Consider the following 19,321-nt stretch of genomic DNA (forward strand, 5'->3'; position numbering starts at 1 on the left):
GTGTTCTTTAAAGGGTCATAATGAGTGGGGTAGGGGGGTGCGATGGGCTGCCATTTCCACCCACAGTGAAAATGCAAGAAAGGCCGTTTGTGGCTGTGCCTCTCTTTCTGTCCTGGCTGCTAGGATGGGGAGTGTCCTCCTACGTGTCGGGACAGGCTTAAAGCTCCCCAGGGCTGTGAAGCCACTGGCAGTGGTGACAGAGGACACGGTGCCTAGAGCGCGTCAAGGCCTGAGTGGGGCCCGCTTTCTCTCTGGCCCGCCGTGGCCCCCACAGTCCCATGGGCGCGTCCCTGTCCTGCTGGTCTCTCGCCTCGGGTCCAGCAGGAACTTCCTAGGGATGCCCCGACCCGGCACGGGGAACGCTCCTGAGGATTATTTCTCCGCGGGCCCTCGCTTCTTCCTCGTCCCGCGTGCGTTTTCACATAGGACCTGAGAGGGAGGACACACTTTGCCGGAAGATGAGTCTCTAGCATAGGGGCCCTCGACTTCACGCAGAAAATGTTCTGGCAGAACATCCGGGAGTCCTCTGAGTCCTCATGCCAGGTTCAGCTTCTTCCTGGGGCGCAGTCCAGCCCCGTGGCCGTGGGGTTGATGTGTTTTCGCCGTTCCTCTCAGTCTCCAGGGACCCCGCACGCCAAGCTTTGTCGTGCTTTTCACTTCCTACGGCTCCTAGAGACAGCTCCCTCATGTCACCTCTGATTCGCGAGGGTGCACTGTGGCCGCTCCTCACCTGTCCCCCACCTCCGTGCCTGCCCCTTCCCCAAGGGGTCCAACCTACGCTCCTTGAAGTTGTCTTTCTCTTTACTGATTCTCAGAATCCACCCTGATAAAAATCACCTCCCTTCTCCTTTGTCACGGTGGCTCGGCTGTGAAGCAGTAGATTCCATGACTGCCTCGAAGGCGACTTCAACCGCAGAAACTTAGGATGTAGCCGGTTCCATCATGCGGGTCATTGTCGTGTTTCCCGCGATGACCATTTTGCACAAAGCACAGTGAGGACAGTCTTCGCGTGTTCTGCTTATTTTTGTTTTTCCCACGCTGCTCAGACTCATGAGAAAATTTGTGCCCCGGTCCTTGGCCCTGAATCAAAGGTACGAAAAAGTCTTGTTACTGGCGAATTGGCAGAGTGGCTACAGAACAAGGAAGCAAAATAGATTTGGAAGCAAAAAATCATGTTTTTTTTTTTTTTGGTTTGGTTTTTGTTTGTTTGTTTGTTTGTTTACTTTGCCACCTGATGTGTTTGAACGATCATTCCCAAGAGAAATATATTCAACGCAGTATGCGGGTATCTCAGTGATGCTTTTAGGGAGACTTTGAAAAAATTTTGAAGTTCCCTGGGAATTTTCATGTGAAAAATACCACCGTTTTACTGAATAAAAACAGTGGTAGTGCCTCCTGTCACATCTCAGATGTACTGTGTTTTCCTCCAGACCCCCGGATAAAGCTAATGTCACAGGAAATTCCCAAAAGTTACGTTTACACTATACTGTAGTCCATTCAGTGTGCGATAGCTCTGTGTCTAAAAGACAATGTACATTATACCTTAGAACAACACTTTATTGCCCAAATATGCAAAAGAGAGGCCGGGAGTGAGCAGATCCTAGAGGGAACAGGCACGAGTAGACTCGCTCGATACAGAGTTGCTGCAAACCTTCGATTTGTAAAGGAAACAGATCTGTGAAGCACGATAAAACGAGGCACACCTGAGTGTGTGTGTACCGACACACCGTTACCTATGTGCAAATGTAGTTAACATACATTCCCAATAAGTCATATATATCATTATATGTGGATAGATACACGTTGTCGCGTATTCCATCGTGTGTGTGTCACATCTGCTTTATTCACCCGCTGATGGACACTTCAGCTGTTTCTATACCTTGACGGTCATGAACGATGGAATGGACATCAGCGTGCAGGCGTTCCTTCACGGTTATAATTTTGTTTGTCTTGGATCAATGTCCGGAAGAGGAGTTGCTGGGTCACATGGAAGTCGTTGTTTGAATGTCTGAGGAACGTGCGTACTGTTTTCCACAGTGTCTGCACCAATTCACAATCCCATCAACCGTGCACGAGGGGCCCGTTTCCCCACATCCTCGCCGGCACTTGGTATTACTCGTCTTTTGATGATGGCCGTTCTGACAGGTTTGAGGTGACAGCTCATGGCGGTTTCGATTTACATTTCCCTGATAACTAGTTAAACGCATTTTCGTGTATCTGTTGGACATCTGGATGTCATTTGTAGAAAACGTTTGTTCAGGAAATCTACCCTTTTTTGAATTGGTTGTCTGTTTGCCGTTGGGTTATAGACATTCCTCGTGTATTTTGGCTATTAACCTCTGATTGAATCTGTGGTTTGTAAGTATTTTGTCTCATTCCACAGTTCGCCTTTTCATTTTCCTGATAATTTTGTTTTCTGTGCAATTGTTATTTTTTAACATGCATGTCTGCATTAGCTTTTAATAAAAAAAAGAATGGTAGGCCTTGACAATTTCAAGAGAAAACATTATGCAATATAATATTTTTAGGAAGAAAATTTCTGAAAATATAAATCATATGACTGACTTGAAACAAAAGACCGTACGTGGTTAAATATAATTAACGGCCGAGTATGGACACATGTTGGATCAGTCTCTTTCTGTTTCTTCCTCCTTGTCATCCCCAACCCTCCCACCCATCCGCCCCCGCGTGGTTGTTGGAGCCGTGGGAACGCTGAGTCCCGTTGCGTCACGGGTCCTGGAGTGAGAGCAAGCGCCGTGTCTAACACTGACGAGCTCTTACCCCGCACGTCCACACAGAGAGGAGCAGCTGGGACAGGAAAACATTATTCCGTGCTCTGTGCAGGGGATGACATCTTCCTTAGCAAACGTTCTGACCTGTCCCCTCTGTACGTGCTAAAACTTTCTTATGATCTGAAAAACAGCCTTAGCAGTGTGGCAGTTAATTATCTTTTATATGCAAGGCGAATTTAACTACAAAGATTTTTTAAGAAAAAAAAAAAACTTCCGTCGGCTCATGGCCGTGTGTGCATGCTGACAGACGCAGGAAGGGGAATTTCGGCCACATTCGGTGTCACGCCGAGTCAGAGCGTTTGCTTCCAGCATCTGGGGAACCGCAGCACTCTGTCCGGGCTACACCTATCATACCTGCACCTGGGTAAAATGAGTGACAAAGGAATTTTCTGGTAAATTCTTCGTCGAGAAAACAGAATGCTTTCATGATAACTTGCCCTCCTCCCCTATAAGTACGTGCGCCCAAGCAGACGATACTCTTCCGAAAAGCTAATTATCTCCCGTGTGACACTAACTGCATCCCACTGCAATGTCCCTCGGGCTCACCTTTCCCTCGGCTTCCCACGTTCGCTTCCCATTGGGGTTGAAGCTTTTATTGACAAAGGACAACTGTAGGCTAGAAGTGGAGAGAGAACTGATAGGCGCGTGACCCCACAGAAGGACCCCATGGCACTGTAAGCCGTCCGACCACAAACACAGACACCACACGGGTGATGCTCGCCGAGCTCGCCCATGCTTCGTCGACTTTGGTTTCCTGTCGTTAAATCTCCGTGCGAGTCAGCAACGCGTCTGTCTCGGCAGTGCTCCCTGTCCCCTCCTGTCAGCCAACGAAGAGCTGGGATGAGGAGCTAACACCGTCAAGCGGTGGCAGGTGGCATAAGAACCCAGCTCGAGGACAGTGAGTCTGTGAGCTGCCCTTACACGTTCAGGTTCTAAACGAGGAAGGCGAAGGGCCCCCCACTCACCACTGAGTAAAGGGACAAAGCGGACGGGAACCAGGAGAGAAGCACAGAAAGAATTAAACCTCAGTGGGCAAATATCTGGAGTTGACGCGAAGGTTCAAGTTAGAAGTTGGAACGAGAAACGGACGTTCTAAAAACCAGGAAAATGCGAACGGCCACTATTTCTGTGGTTATGGAAATCACAGCCTTCTTTCCTTTCGTAATGAATCTCTGTGTCTGGCTTTGGTGCCTGGACTGCACAGCCTGCGTCTGCCTCTGAGACTACCTCACGGTTCGCTGGGTGACTGCAGAGGGTGTGACCTCACCCTGACACTTTCAAATTGGATGGAGAACTCGGCTTTCTGAATCACTCCCTATCATACCGCTGACCTCTCAATTCAGTTCACTGGCATTTAATTTAAACTGAAAACATATGATACGTCAAGTATTTTGTATATAACATGAGCCTGCTTAACCCAGGATCTCTACAGACTTGATTCAAACAGAAGACAAGTTATTTCGTGAGACCCACTTACAGACCTCCCAGTCAGGTTGTGTGGGTGTGCGTGTGTGTGCGTGCGTGTGGTTGTGTGCGTGAATGCCTGTAGCTGCCAGGCACTGTATGATTCACAGTCAGAGATCCCAAGAAACAGACATGGTCGTTGCTTTAAAGGACTTTGTAGACTAATTGGAAAACTAATTAATATGAGACGTGCATGCCAAAATCTGTGAGCTAGAACTTACAGAAGAGATATCAGCAATAAAATAAGCCTGGAAATAGCAAAAACCCATTAATTTCCCCCTGGGACCAGCTCTTCTATTTCTCCTAGGATAGTGATAGAAACAGAAAAAAAAAAAAATCAAAATTGTTTCAAAACGTCATTACTTGTGTGTTTATCAACTGGAGAGAGTGAATGATGGAGAGAAATTTCGTCTCCCTGTTCCCCATCACTCATCACTCAGCCTCTCTGCATTCCTGTGCATCTGTACAACACCGTGGCACATGGAGAGGCCAGTGAGCCGATCAACTGGAACCTGGCACGGTTCACACTGTCGGGTCGTGGGCCTCGACCTTCCTTCGCCTCCCTGTTAATGGACAGAACGTGACGGAAGTGCGCAGGTGGCTTCTGTGCAAACGCTCCACTCCGGCCCCTCCTCGCTACACTTACTTAGACCTTAATTGCTTTCGTTCTAGAATAATTCTCTAATCGGTGTCTCCTTTTCCTGAAATTGAATCCGTTCTTCATAGTAGCATTTATTTTCCCTAAGTTAGGCTTTCTCGAGTGACTGGAACAGCACTTACTTCTTATAAAAATAATAACGATTAGTCTACGACCATGTCACCCTGAACAAGCCTGATCCTGTCTGATCTCGGAAGCTCAGCAGGGTCGGGCCTGGTTAGTATTTGGATGGGAGACCACCTAGGAAGACCAGGTGCTGTAGGCGAAAAAAAAAATAAATAAATAAGGGATTGTAAACGGACAAGGTCCTTGTAATCTGTGAGGTCGACCAACGGTTGCCTTGCCTTAAAAAAATTAATAATAATGATAATAAGAAATAATAATAATTTAATAATAATAATAATAATAATTAACTTTAAGGCCTGGAATTGAAAGCTGTCTGCTCCATGACCTTCTTCGGGCTCTGCGATTCAGCTGGAAGCCTTTTTGAGACTTAGAGTTTTTAGAGCGGTTTTAGATTCACATCAAAACTGAAAGGAAGATACAGATTCCCCACGTGCCATCCACCCTGACTCAGGCGCAGCCTCCCGCATTGTCAACATCCCTCACCACAGTGGGACATGTGCCGTAATGAGTGACCCTCCAGTGACACGCCATCATCACTTAAAGTCCACAGTTTTCAGGAGGGTCACTCTTGGTGTTGGACAAGTGTGTAAAGACACATGCTCACCACTACAGTATTGGACAGAATAGTTTCGCTGCCCTCAAAACCCTCTGTCTCCACCTGTTCGTCCCTCCCCCACCCACGGCTCCAGGTAACCACTGATCCGTCACTGACGCCCGAGTTTTGCCTTTTCCGGAACGTCACAGTGTCGGAATCATACCCTTTGTCACCTTTCCAGGCTTCTTTCACTTAGTCTCATGCGTTTAAGGTCCCTCCATGTCTTCTCATGGCTAACAGCTCGTTTCTTTTCGGAGATGAGTAACGTTTCATTGGCTGGATGGACTGGTTTATCCCTTCACCGACTGAAGGAAATCATAGTTCCAATCATGACGAAAGCTGCTGTAAACATCCTTGTGTGGGTGTGTGTGAGGACGTGAGTTTTCAAGTCCCTTTGGCGAGCACCAGGGGCCACTATTTCTGTATGGTATGGAAAGCGTCCGTTTAGTTTTGTAAAAAACCACCAAACCATCTTCCAAAGTGGCTGCACCACTTGCGTCCCCACCAGCAGTGACGAGTCCCACAGCTCCACGTCCCCGTCAGCACGTGGTGTCACAGACTCTGCCTGTTCTCGTGGGCGTGTGGCAAACTGCTGTCTTCCACTCTTATTTTGTTTTGTTATCATCCCAGAAACATCCTACCCATTCTTGCAGCACCATCTTTAAAACAACTTCCATATGGCAGTATGTTTCTAGGAAGGTTGTTTCCAAAAACTTTCAAGAACATAACCGAATTGCATCTCCAAAGAACATTATTATTTTATCACTAAGGACACAGATACGTAGAGATCTTAGCAACTGACTCAAGAGAGTAATGCCAGGCTGAGTCTGAAGCCTGGGGCTCTGTTCATGTCCCACAGCCCCGAGCTCCTCCTGCCTCTCTCTTGTCGTGGCATTTTGTTGGGGACACTTAGGGTTTAAATATATATTTATAATAAAGTGACGATAATAGCAGTAAGGTATTCATTCAGCAGGCCAGGTGCTTTCACCTCACCTAATTTTTCTAACCCATATTAGCTAGAAATTATCTCCATTTTATAAGTGAGGAAAGTGATGACGTAGGTGACCTGTGAGGACTTGGCACAAATTACGTGTGGAAAACACAGCGAAGAGGTATATGCAGAAAAGATGACGTTACTCACTTGTTAAAATGTGAATAATGCATAATCACACTTGTTTTAAAGGTAGAAATTCTGCTAGTGAACAGCCACGCATGACTCAGTTTTTGATCTTAACAGATTCTCGATGAGTGAAAGACCCAGGATATTTCGCAAGTATGTTAAAACAATTTTCTAAAAATTTTCTTTCTTTAATAATTAAGGTCACTTTTAGGGAAACTTCAGCTTCAATAGATAAATGTAAATACTTTTTCCGCAACTATGATTGATCGTTGAATGTGGGGATTTCTGTTGTCGGCCCCATATTGTTGCAGAAAAGTTGTAAAAATCTGACCTGTGAGAAACCAAGCGGCACTCGGCGAGTTGGAGAACTCAGGTTTATTACACCAGCGGTCCCAGAGGAGCTGGCGGTCCCAGAGGAGCTAGCGCTCTGAAGATCCGGGCCCCCAGCTCGGTTGCAACATTGCCTATATGGAACTTATTTGGCATGGGCTGATTGGTTCATTTGTCCTCAGACGGTTACAAAACGTGGGAGTTGCTATGGGTCGCAGGCAGTTACAAGACTTACAAAGTGAGGTAGTTGCTATGGTCGCAGGTAGTTACTTAGTATTGTAAAGTGCAGGAGTTTCTAGTGGGTACAGGCAGTTACATTTATTGCTCAGACAGAACAAGCAAAAGGGAAGGTGACTCTTTAGTTAATTTCGAGTGTGGCCCAGGCAGCAAGCGTATCTACAGAAGCAGAACAAAGAGCTGATTAGCCTTTTGAGGGAAAATTCCTCTTCAGTATAGTCAACTGTAGCTCAAAAATTATATTCGGGATTTGACCGGATGAGGAAATCAACCGGGAAGGCTTCCTCGATGCGTTCATTTCTTGGTGTTCATTTCTTCCCAGCCGGGGCTCCACGCACGGAGATGGAGTTAAGGCAAACGGGCGTTCGCTTGTCTCCCCACCACCAACGAGGCCTGATCAGAGGACCCGGTCTCAGTGACATACCGGAAGTAAAGCAAACACACGTGAATTTACTAGTGCGAATAGGCAAATAAATCACGGCAAGACGTGTTGTTCAGTGACCGTGGAATGTTCCGAGAGCCACCAGCTTGATTTAGGGATGTTAGTATGTGAGCTGTGAGTCTCAAAGGAGACATATCAGCCAAAAGTATAATTCGGGAAATTACTCTGAATTACACAGGCTTCTAAAAAATGACTTCAATGTTTATTTGTTAAGATGAAAATTAGTTGTCTATGAATTTTATGCATAACTCTTTTCTGAAAGCAGTTTCTTTTTAGTATTGACAAAAAAGTTATTCAAGCGAGCATCTCATGCTGTGCTATTAATGAAAAATAATTTATGCAAAGCATGAAGGTTCTTTGTATATTATGGTAATGTTCAAGTTATTTTGTTTGAGTAAACAGCTTTTAAATTCAACAAACTTCTTTTACTAAGGGAGAGAAAATTAAGGTTAGACCGAGCTAGAAAATTTTCCAGGAGTAAATGAACACAGATACCGTCATTTCATAAACTAAAATTGTTTGCGTTTAAATTTGTTTAAAAAGGAAGTTTTATGCAATATTTACTTCAAAATATGAAATTTTCGTCTGACAGCTTATAAATTATTGTGACATGTGTACTGCCATCATAATTATCACATTTTATCTAGGAAGACATGCATTTAGCATTAATATTTTTAAAAGAAATAATACACTGTCTCTTTAAGTTTAAACCTCAAATTACTCTTTTTTCGTTAACTCCATATATTTGAATATATTTATATTAAAAAATTGTGGATTTTATGTTTTGAAAGAGGAAAGTATCTCAGTTTTAAAACACAAACCCCAAATATTTCCAACGCACAGTTTTATATTCCACGACACCCGTGTCAGGCTGGGCTCTAAGACCCGTGAGATACTTTCCAGATCATTAAGGACCATGGCGTCGAGGACATCAACACGCTCCTCAATATTACCAAGAAAACACCAACATCCTCGCAAACGCTGTAGGTTGTCCTGGCCACATGGAAGCCACCAGCGTGTCACCCTTACTGTCCACTCACTGACTCGCCTGGAATGTGAAACGAGAAGCAGGAGCGAGCAGAGGACACAGGGGTGGCCGTGGCCTTGGGCCGCCCCGTGCGTCTGGGGGGCTGTGTCTGTGTCACCCCCTGTCTCTGCCCTCTACTCCCGACAGCCACTCTCGTCGCTGTGGGAAAGCATATGCTGGAAGTTAAGGCACATTCTTCCCTTAGCCTCTTGGGTAGAGATAGCCCAGGCAGTTTGGACCCACGAGCACTCGAGCGAAATGAGGAAATCATCAGCCGTGACAGACCACACACAGAATATCGGACTTTCTGGAACGCTCGCGGGCGGTCCGCGAGGCAGGGCGCAGGGCCGTGGCCTGGGACACGAGGCCTCGGGGCCCTGGCGTGTGTGCGTTTCCCTCCCCGGAAGCACGTCGACCTCTGTGTGCCTGTCCCCTGCGCAGTGCCCGGCGTGTGGGAGACACACGGGAACACGCGTCGAATGACAGCCACGACTGAAGAGATGCTTCCGAGGCGAAAGGCACAGTTATGCCCGCCGTGCGCACGCGACGCGCAGCCGGCGGCCCCGCTGGCCCCCGAATTTTGTCTTCTCCCCATGGGAAAACGTCTAGCCCACCCACGAGACAGGGATGGGGGACAAAGAAGAGCGGGGAAGTCCGAAGCCAGGGACAGGAGGAGAGAGTCCCCCTTCGGCCCACGTGCCTGTGGCGTCAGACCAGCCTCCATTCCTGTCCCAGGCCACCAGGAAACGGACTCGCCTCCCGCGACTTATTTAAAACTGGAAGTTTGTCCATTTGACCCCCTTTCCTGCCCACCTGCCAGCCTCCGCCTCCGTCCCTGGCGACCGCCAGCTGTTCTCGGCATAGGAGCTCGTTTTGTTTCGTTTTGCTGTTTGTTTCCGTGGTTTATATTGTGCATGGAAGTGACATCTTTCTCTGTCCAGCTCACTTCCCTCACATAACGCCCTCACGCTCCGCTCATGTCACCCAAATGGCGAGATTTTATTCGTTCGTGATGGCTGAGTCGTCTTCCGTTGTGACTATGTGCACCGCATCCCCACACGCCCCTCCGTCTATGACAACTCGGGGTGTTTCTGGGACTCGACTGTTCTAAACTGCTAGAATGAGCATGGGCTGCGTATAACTTTTCGACTTGGTGGGTTTTTCCCCTTCGGTTAATGACCCAGAAGGGGAATTACTCGATGACGCAGTGGCTGCACCAGGTGACATTCACACCGCAGGGCACGGCGTTCCCGTTTCCCCTCACACTCGCTGACCATCGTTACTCCTCGTCTTTTTGATAAGAGCCGTTCTAAACGGTTTGAAATAATATCTCGTTGTGGTTTAGCTTTGGCTCTCCCTGATGATCAGTGATGCTGGCCATCTTTTTATGTAGCTATTGGCCATCTATATGCCTTTGACAAAAATGTCTACTCAGAACTTCTATTTTCTAAGTGGATTTTTTTTTTTTTTTTGGTATTGAGTGGCGTGAGTTTTTTATCTATTTTGGATATGAACCCCTATCAGGTTTGTGATTGGCAAACGCGTTTCCCCACTCACTAGGTCGCCTTTCCATCTTGTTGATGGTTTCTTTGCGGTGCAGAAGCTTTTATAGGATTTAGCTTCACCTGCTTATCTTTGCCTTGTTGCGTTTGCTTCTGGTGTCAAATCCAAAAAAAAAAAAGTCAGCGTCAAGACTGATGTCAAGGAGTTCACCGCCTGCTTCCTTCTAGGAATTTTATGATTTCAGGTCTCACATTTTAAATCTTTAATCTATTCTGAGTTAATTTTTGTGCATGATGTAAGATAACAGTCCAGTTCCATTCTTTTCTATGTGGCTGTCCAGTTTTTCCAATAGCGTTTATCGAAGAGACCGTCCTTTCCCCATTGCATATTCTTGGCTCCTTTGTTGCAGATGAATTGACCATATGTGCGTGGGTTTATTTCTGGGCTCTCTGTTCTGTTCCACAGATTTAAGTGTCTGTTTTTATGCCAATACTGCACTGTTTTGATTAATATAGCTTTGTGGTATAATTCGACATCGGGAAGCATGAAGTCTCCAGCTTTGTTCCTTTTTCTCCAAACTGCTTTGACTATTCAGGGTCTTTTGTGGTTGTATAGAAATTTAGGATTGTTTGTTCTATTACTGTAAAAAAATGCCATTGGAATTTTGATAGGGGTTGCATTGAATCGTAGATTGCTTTGAATAGTATGGACAATATTTTAACAATAGGAAAATCCTCTGAGTCAGTCAACCAGGGACACTATTTATTTCCATGGGACATTGATCAGCTGGGTGTCCATATATTTTTAAATTAATTTTAACAGCTTTATTTATATGCAATTGATTTACAATAACTTTACATTTTGTGGGTTTGAACATACGTATACATTAATTTTCACACTCTATTTTTTTCTTGTTTTCGGGCAGTTCTTAAGGTGTTTTGATGTCCCTCCATCCCCAACCTCATCCCCTCTGTGACACTGTGTTAGGATCAGCAGGAGAGGAGACTGAAAATTATTTACTGATAAGACATTTGTATCGAACAGAATTCAGTCACACAAGTGGCATAATCGTCGCATGTAATGTCAAAACACTGTGTTCAGGCCTCAGATCCTCTACTGATGTGGTAGGTACTGGCTGACCCTTTTACTGTAGAGACAATGACATCCCACCAGCACGAGAGTCAACTTTTTTTTCTGATGCGCGTCCCAAGTGGAAGCTCAGGTTCCACTTTAGAAAGCATGTGAACAGGTGCAGTGGGGACTGGCTGCTTTCGCTTCCACAGAGGAGGCGGCAGACATGTTAGCAGTCGAGGTTCCGGTGGACGGCTGTGTTCAGAGGGGTTGGCTCTGTTCAGCCACGTGCCCCTTGTTGTCCTTCAAACAGAACACTTAGTGACTTTTAAATATTAAGCAATCCCCGGCACCCTGGAGAAGGTTTGACTTAAACATTTCTTACACCATCTCTAAAAACAAGAGAGAATGTGGAAACTCACGTCCCCTCGGTGGCAATACCGGGCGCGTGGCGGTGAGATGCTCCCCGCGCCTCCGCCTCCGCGAGTTTGAAGATGAGCAAACTCCCGTGAGTGTGTACGCAGCACATGATGTGCTTCCTGCTTTGTTTTCTTTTGCATGTATGTGAAATTAAAAAGCCTTAGAATGAGAGCAGCGTTTGCCCGTAAGAACAATACTGGGAGTGTTAGATGCTTCCTCCCTGGCCGGCACACTGTCACAGAGAATCACCTGCGTCACCACGCCCGAAACAGGACTCTGTGACCTGGGCAGTGCTTATGTCCATTTTCAGAGCCCAAATCATTTTGTGCCAGTTTGCATGAATTTATTTGTAGATATTTATCCTTTTCGATGCTGCCATACATGTAATTGCTTTTTAAGCTTTTTTTTCAGATGGCACATTGCTGGTGCACAGAAACACAAGGGATTTCGTAGGTTGGTCTCGTATCCTACATCTTTGCTGTATCAGATCTAGTAGGTGTTGTAGGTGTGTGTGTGTGTGTGTGTGTGTGTGTGTGTGTGTGTGTATTCTTTGGGACTTTATACAGAATCACTTCATCTGAAAGCAGAGAGAGTTTACTTTTTCTTTATCATTTGGATGCCTTTTATTTTTTCTTGCTTAATTACTCCAATTAGGACTTTCAGTACCACGTTGAATAACAATGGTAAAAAGTGGGCATTTTTTGACTTGTTCCTTATTTTAGGGAGAAAGATTTCAATTTTTCAGCTTTAATTACCAAGTTAGCTCTAATTATTTTGATAAAAGCCCTTTATTATGCTGAGTAGATTCCTTCAGTTCCTGTTTGTTGTTGTTTTGAGTGCTTTTATAATGAACAGGTGATGTATTTTGCCAACTGCTTCTTCTGTCCACTGAGATAATCTTGTAGTCTTTTTTTTTCCCCCTTTCTTGGTTAATGGGGTGTGTGACATTTATTGATTTCTGTCTTAAATGACCCATGCATTCATGAGATAACCTTGACTTGGTCCTGGTGTAGAACCCTTTTAATGTGCCGTTGGATTCAGTCTGTTAGTATTTTATGGAGGATTTTTACATTTATATTCATCGGGGATATATTATTTGCAATTTGCTTGTGGTATATTTCATTGGCTTAAGGCCTCATTGAATGTATCAGGAAGTATTTCTTCTATTTTGTGAAAGATTTTGAGCAAGATCGGAGTTCTTTTTAAATGTTTGGTAGAATTCACCAGTGATATCATCTTGTCCTGGTCTTTTCTTTGTTGAGATTTATTTTTATTATTACTGATTCAATCTCTTTTATAGGACTAAGTTTTTATATTTCTTCTTGAGTCAGTTTTGCTAACCTCTATTTCTAGAAATTTGTCAATTTATTCTAGATTACTTAATGTGTTCACTTATAATTACTCATAGTAAGTTCTTAAAATCCTTTTACTTTCTATAAGGTTGATGTGTCCTTTTTTTTAGTCGATCTAGCTGACGTCTTGTTAATTGTGTTGTTCTTTTCAAAGCACTAGCTCCTGGTTTTGTTGTTTCTCTATATTGTTTAACTATTTTCTATTACATTTATCTCTATTCTAATTACTTTTTCTGCTAGATTTGAGTTTGCGAATTTCTTCTGTTTCTAGTTCCATGAGTGTACAATTGGATTTTTGATTTGAGATATCGCTTCTTTTTTAATGGAGTAATTTATAGGCATACATTCCCTTCTGATCACTGTTTTTGCTGTGTCCCCTAAATTTCGGTAGGCTGTATTTTCTTTTACTTTATTTGTCCCAAAGTGTTTTTTAATTTCCCTAATAATTTCTTTGTTCATTGGTTACTGAGGAGTGGCTGGTTTAATTTCCACATATTTGTTAATTTTCCAGTTTTCCTTCTGTTAATTGTTAGCTTCATTACATTATGGTCATAGGGGATACTTTCTATGTTTTCGGTGTTTTTAAATTTGTCGATAATTGCTTTAAGGTCTGACACGTGGAAAGCTCAACGCACCATGCACTTGAGAAGAATGTGCAGTCTGCTGTATTCTGATTTTGCTGGTTAGGGTGCTCTTTCGGTCTAGTCAGATTACAGTGTTGTTCAAGTTCGCATTTCTTGACTGATCTTCTGTCTGGGTGTTCTATCTACTATTTAAGGTCAGTATTGAAGTCTCAGCTACTTTTGTAGAAGTGTCTATTTCTCTTTTGGTTCTGTCAGGATTTGCTTCATATATTTATATATTTCAGAACTCTATTTTTGGTGTGTATAGGCTTAACATTGATTACTTTATGATAAATTGACCCTTTCACCAATAAATAATGCCTTTTTCTTATAAAAAAAAAGTCTGACTTCAAGTTTCTTTTGTCTGATGTTAGTTTAGTAATGCCAACTCCGCTTCCTTTTGATTACTATTTCTCTGGCATATCTTTTTTTTCACACTTTTACTTTTATTCTGCATGTGAGTGTTTGGGTCTAAAGTGAGTCTCTTATAAGTAGCATACCACCTGCAGTGGCTCCAAGCGTCCCCACGTGGCACCCCGGCCCGCGACCCCCTGGTTTGGCTCTGCAGCCTGGGAGAGCGCTGGGCGAGGGTGGTACCCTCAGGTTCTCAAATCAAGTCTTCAGCACCGGGGTCCCCAGCATCGCAGACCCCTCAGGAGTCTCCGTTCGGAACAGTGATGCCAACATTTCATTTGTGGAATACTGATGCCTAATATTTTTCCTCTCCTCTAAATGCTGAGAGCATCTATAGACCTTGCTCATGTAATAATTTAAAAATTAGTACTGTTAAATTTATTTTATAAATGAGGACATTCTAGTTCAGGATCAATTAGTTTTAATTATTATAACACATAGTTTCTCACCCTGGTAATTAATACTTTTCAATAGCACCTCATCAATATTCTACTACTACTTTTTATTCCAGTCTGTTCTCCGAGAACATTCCTCTTCCTGTTTGCCTCTAAAGAATGAAAGCACTGAAAATTGAAATATTACATGCAAAGCAATGTCTCATAAAAATGTCAACTGATACTAAAATTCTGCTTTTGGTGGTGTAAGTCATACTGAAGGATGCCACCTCTGTTCTGCCTGATTAAGTAATGCTATCAGTGGTCATTGCTCTTATTTGTTATTAAGTTGATAGGATGTAACCAATCGATCGTTGTTATTTCTATAAGAATTCTGTGCTTTTAAACGTATTCACCAACAAACAATAAAACCAACATGCCAGAGCTGCTTCATCATCCATCCTGAATTAAAAAATATATATCTGTCCCGTATCCAAACATAATTAAAAAGCAATTATGTGTTTTAAATGATTTCTTGAGAACCCCCACTAAAAAAGCCGGCAGACCCCAACATCTCTCCCTCTCTCCCCAGCGCTCTTTCTTTCACAGAGATCTCCTCCCCGAGTCCACTCTTCACCAGCTGTTACAGCCCCCCAAATCCTAAACCCCGCAATAACTGCTGAAATGCAGACCACACGTGCCTTCCTGTTTTCACTTTTCACCGGCTCACGTGGAACACCCTATGTTCCAAGCACTATCCGCTTGTTAACTCGATCAGCCAATAACAAAGCCGCCATCACTGTTCCCATTTTTAAAGGACTCCAGTGCAAGCGATCGTTCGCTGACCGAACGTCCACGCGCTCTCAGGAACTGTGACTCACTCCACCCCGCCCTTGGCTTGCCCACCACTGGCTCCCTACCCTTTGCACTGAGTCCTTGCTGCTTAGTTCACGTCTGGGACCGTGCTTAATCTCGATGGTTAGGACACGCTCCCCCACAATGCTACCGCCCACAGTAATTCTGCCACTTACCCACCACTAATCTCTATGCCTCTTTCGATTTTTCTGGTCGTGAAGCTCAGAGAAAAGGAAAAATAATGATAATAATAGAACATTTCTTGACCAATGGGACAAAATCACGTGATCTCATATACATGTAACACGAATGCACAGAGGTGTTGGGACGTATAAGAAAAATTAATACTTGTAGAATATTGGCTTAAAATTTTCAGATTTGAGGCAAATTGTAAACCTACAAGAAGCATAACTAACACCTACCTGAGTAAAGACAACTATACCAAGTCACTCTAAAATCACATTCCTGAAAACCAAGCAGAAAAACAAATCTTATAAACATCCAGAGACGAAAGTTCCATATGTACAGAGGAACGAACATCATATGATAGCAGACTTATTCTCAGAAGATAAACTGTACAATCCAGAAGAAAATTTAGTCAGACCTTTAAAGCAGGGAAAACAGAAAGAATATCTGTAGCTTAGAATTTTATACCCAGAGAAAACATCTTTCAAAAAAAAAATTAAGAGGATTCATTGCCAGCATGTGTACAGTGTAAAAAAAGTCAAAGAAAACTGTACAGGCGGAAGGAAAAAATACCAAATGCCACACAAACTTACAAGAAGGGATAAAGAGCTCTTGAAATGGTAAATATGTGACTAAATATATTTCTAATTTTAATCTTTTTAAGAGCTTTTTGACTACAAAAAGAATTGACTGCTTAAAGCGAAAAAATTTTTAAATGTATTTTAGGGTTTATAACATATGAACAAAAAATACATGACATACTAACACAGCGAGCACGCAGAAGCAACTGGAAATATCTGCTTGAACTGTTCTCGCACGGTACGTGAGATGTCATTTGAAGGAAAGCTGTAGTAAGAAAAAAAAGGCTTGACACCTTAGAGTAACCACTAAAATATAATAACAGTAAGAGATTAAGGTTTAGCTAGCAAGTGAATAATGGGAATAAAACGGAAATTTAAAGTATCATCAATCCATGAGAAGAGGGTGAAAGGAAAAAGTCAATAAACAAAATGGAAAAAGAAATGGAAACAAATGGTAAGCTGGTCTGTGTAAATCTACGTGTATTAACACATATGTGAGATTAAATGCTCTAAAATCTCCAAATAAGAGAGAAAACTGTCAGTTATAAGCAAACCAAACTATTTGCAATCTATGAGGAAATGTACGTAAACATAAATGCACAGAAAAGTCAAAAATAAAAACGAAAGGCTATGTAATGCACATACTTATCAAAGAAGGCTGAGCTGTTATATTGATGTCAGACAAAAACGTTTTAGAACAAAGGCTATCCCAGAAACAAAGGTAGACAATTCATAATGACAAAGGAGTCAATTCATCAAAAGAACATAACAGCCCTCAATGTGTCTGCACTTAATAACAGAGCTTCGAAATAAATGAAGCAAAAACTGATACGTTTGAAAAGTAAAATCGACAAATCTACAACCACAGTTGGAAAGTCTGTCAATTCTTTCTCAATAATTGATAGAATAAGTAGACCTAAATTAATAAGGACATGGAAATTGATTAACACTATTTAACTAACTTGTCCTAATGCTATTTTTAAAACACTCCACCAACGACAGCGGAATCCACATTCTTTTCAAGTGCACGTGGAACATTTACCAAGATCAACTATATCCTGGGTCATTAAAAAATGGCCAGATAAACTGAAAATGTTTGAAATTATATAAAATCTATTCTCTCATCAGAACAGATGTAGACTGGAAATTGATAATAGAGTATCTGGAAAATATCTAAATATTTGGAAAATGAACAATGCTTCTAAATAACCCATGGGTCAAAGAAGATATCACAAGGAAAATAAGAAAACATTTTCCACTACATAAAAATGGAAACCCAAAACACTTTTTAAAATTCAGCAAATCACATTCAGTAATTTATAAACTAGAACATACCATGAACAAGGAGAGTCCATCCTAGGAAAAGAAGTTCGGTTTAACATTTGAAAATTAATGTAACATACAATATTAACAGACTAAAAAGGAAAAACCACACAATTATATCAGTAGATGCAGATAAGGCTTTTGACAAAAATTCAATACTTATTTATGTACAAACTCTCAGCTAACGAGAGACTAAAGGAAAACTCTTAAACACAGCATCCACAGACATTTCATAGCTCATTTCTTTCTCGAAAAGAGACAACGTGTTCTTCATAAGATCAAAAACAAGGCAAAAATACCTACTTTTACAACTTTTGTTCAGATTATTGTGGAGTTCCCAGCCAGTGCTACGAGGCAAGACAATAAGATGAAAAGCATAGCAATAAAGTGGGAAAATGTCTATTTCTAGGACATCATCACCACCATGGATTTTTTTTTTAATCTATCAAAATTTACTAGAACAACTGACCTAACAATCGCACCTTGCAACAAGGCCAACATTTATATTAACGCCAGCCATGAACAGCGGGAACGTTTAATCTTAAAGACTATGCTATTTATAACAGCATCAAAATATAAAATGTTTAGGAATAAATCTAACAAAGTACATGCGAGACTATGCTAAAATGATAAGACAGCTGAGAGGATTATAAAAGATCCCAATAAAAGGAGAGCTACAGATAGATACAGAGCTAGAAATAATGGATCAGAAGATAATATTTTTAACATATAAATTTACCCACCTGGAGATGGTCTATGGAATCGACGCTATTGCAATCAGGAGCCCAGAATGCTGGCTTTCCCCTCATTCTGTCTTCTCTCTTTCTCCCTCCCTCCCTCTTTCTCTCTCTTTTTCTACCTTTGGGGGTATGTAGAAATTGACATACTGGTTCTAAACTTTATAAGAAATGGCAGAGAGTCTAGAATCGCCCCGATGATTTTTATAAAGAAGAATGGCGTCGGAGGACATGTGCGCGGTTTGACACTTCCTGAGCTGAGGATCAAAGTGGCGAGGAAGTGGCGAACGGTGGGTCAGACGGCTGGAGGGAATGCAGGAGCAAGGCCAGAGACGGGCCAGCACCGACCCGGGACCTGGACCTCCGACCGAAAAAGGAAGAGTGGTCATGTAATCAGGAAAAGATCACCTTTCCGACATCTGCACCCACTGCGCTCTTTGATACTGCGCATGGGGAGCCTCCAAGCCCATCGCCCGATTGAACCCTATTTCCCAGCTGCTATGGGACCAGCTTGGCAGGTGCGCAGGTGGGCGCTTTCCGGGGGAAAGGCGAGGACCCCTCTCCAGACCTTAGCGTTTGTTTGCGTCTCTACAGAAATGAAGACAAAAGTGACACCTGCGTCGTAGGTGATACAGAGCTCGCCGTAGTGTCTGACGCGTCGTCTTCCCAGAAATTTGAGCTATTCGTAAAACTGGCCGTTGCAGCCGTCGTAGGAGCTAAAACTTGTGTCAGAGCGTCCTCACGCCTGGCAAGATTTCTCACTGGCAGACACACTGACGTTTCCACTGCTTCGTGGGTTGGTCGGCTGGTGAGGATGCTCGTTGCTTCTCATGCACTGCCGTGTCCCCGTTCCAGGCCGTTTCTCGTTGCTCGGTCCCTTGTGCCCTAAGGAAAGTAGCAGCAAATGCTGGTGAGAGTTGCCCTTGTCGTTCACGCCGGGAGACTAACAGGCGGCGCCTCGCAAGCAGAGCGGGTCGGCCGGACGTTGGCTTGCGTGGCGCTGATGTCCATTCCGAATCGTGTGGATAGTCGCTCTCAGACGTCTCTGAATCAGTGGCCTTCACCACGGTCAGTTACAGTTTGAAATAGAA

The 19,321-nt window shown here is 43.3% G+C and overlaps 1 protein-coding gene and 1 pseudogene across 1 annotated transcript in view; both read left to right on the top strand.

Annotated features, from left to right (window-relative positions):
- CSMD1 (CUB and Sushi multiple domains 1) overlaps positions 1-19,321 on the top strand; it is a 1,293,618-nt gene that overhangs the window by 728,249 nt on the left and 546,048 nt on the right. The window lies entirely within an intron of this gene.
- Positions 5,061-5,179, top strand: LOC120614486 (uncharacterized; annotated as a pseudogene).

Source organism: Pteropus medius, unplaced genomic scaffold, assembly GCF_902729225.1.
Source record: "Pteropus medius unplaced genomic scaffold, Ma_sr-lr_union100, whole genome shotgun sequence".
Taxonomy (NCBI): domain Eukaryota; kingdom Metazoa; phylum Chordata; class Mammalia; order Chiroptera; family Pteropodidae; genus Pteropus; species Pteropus medius.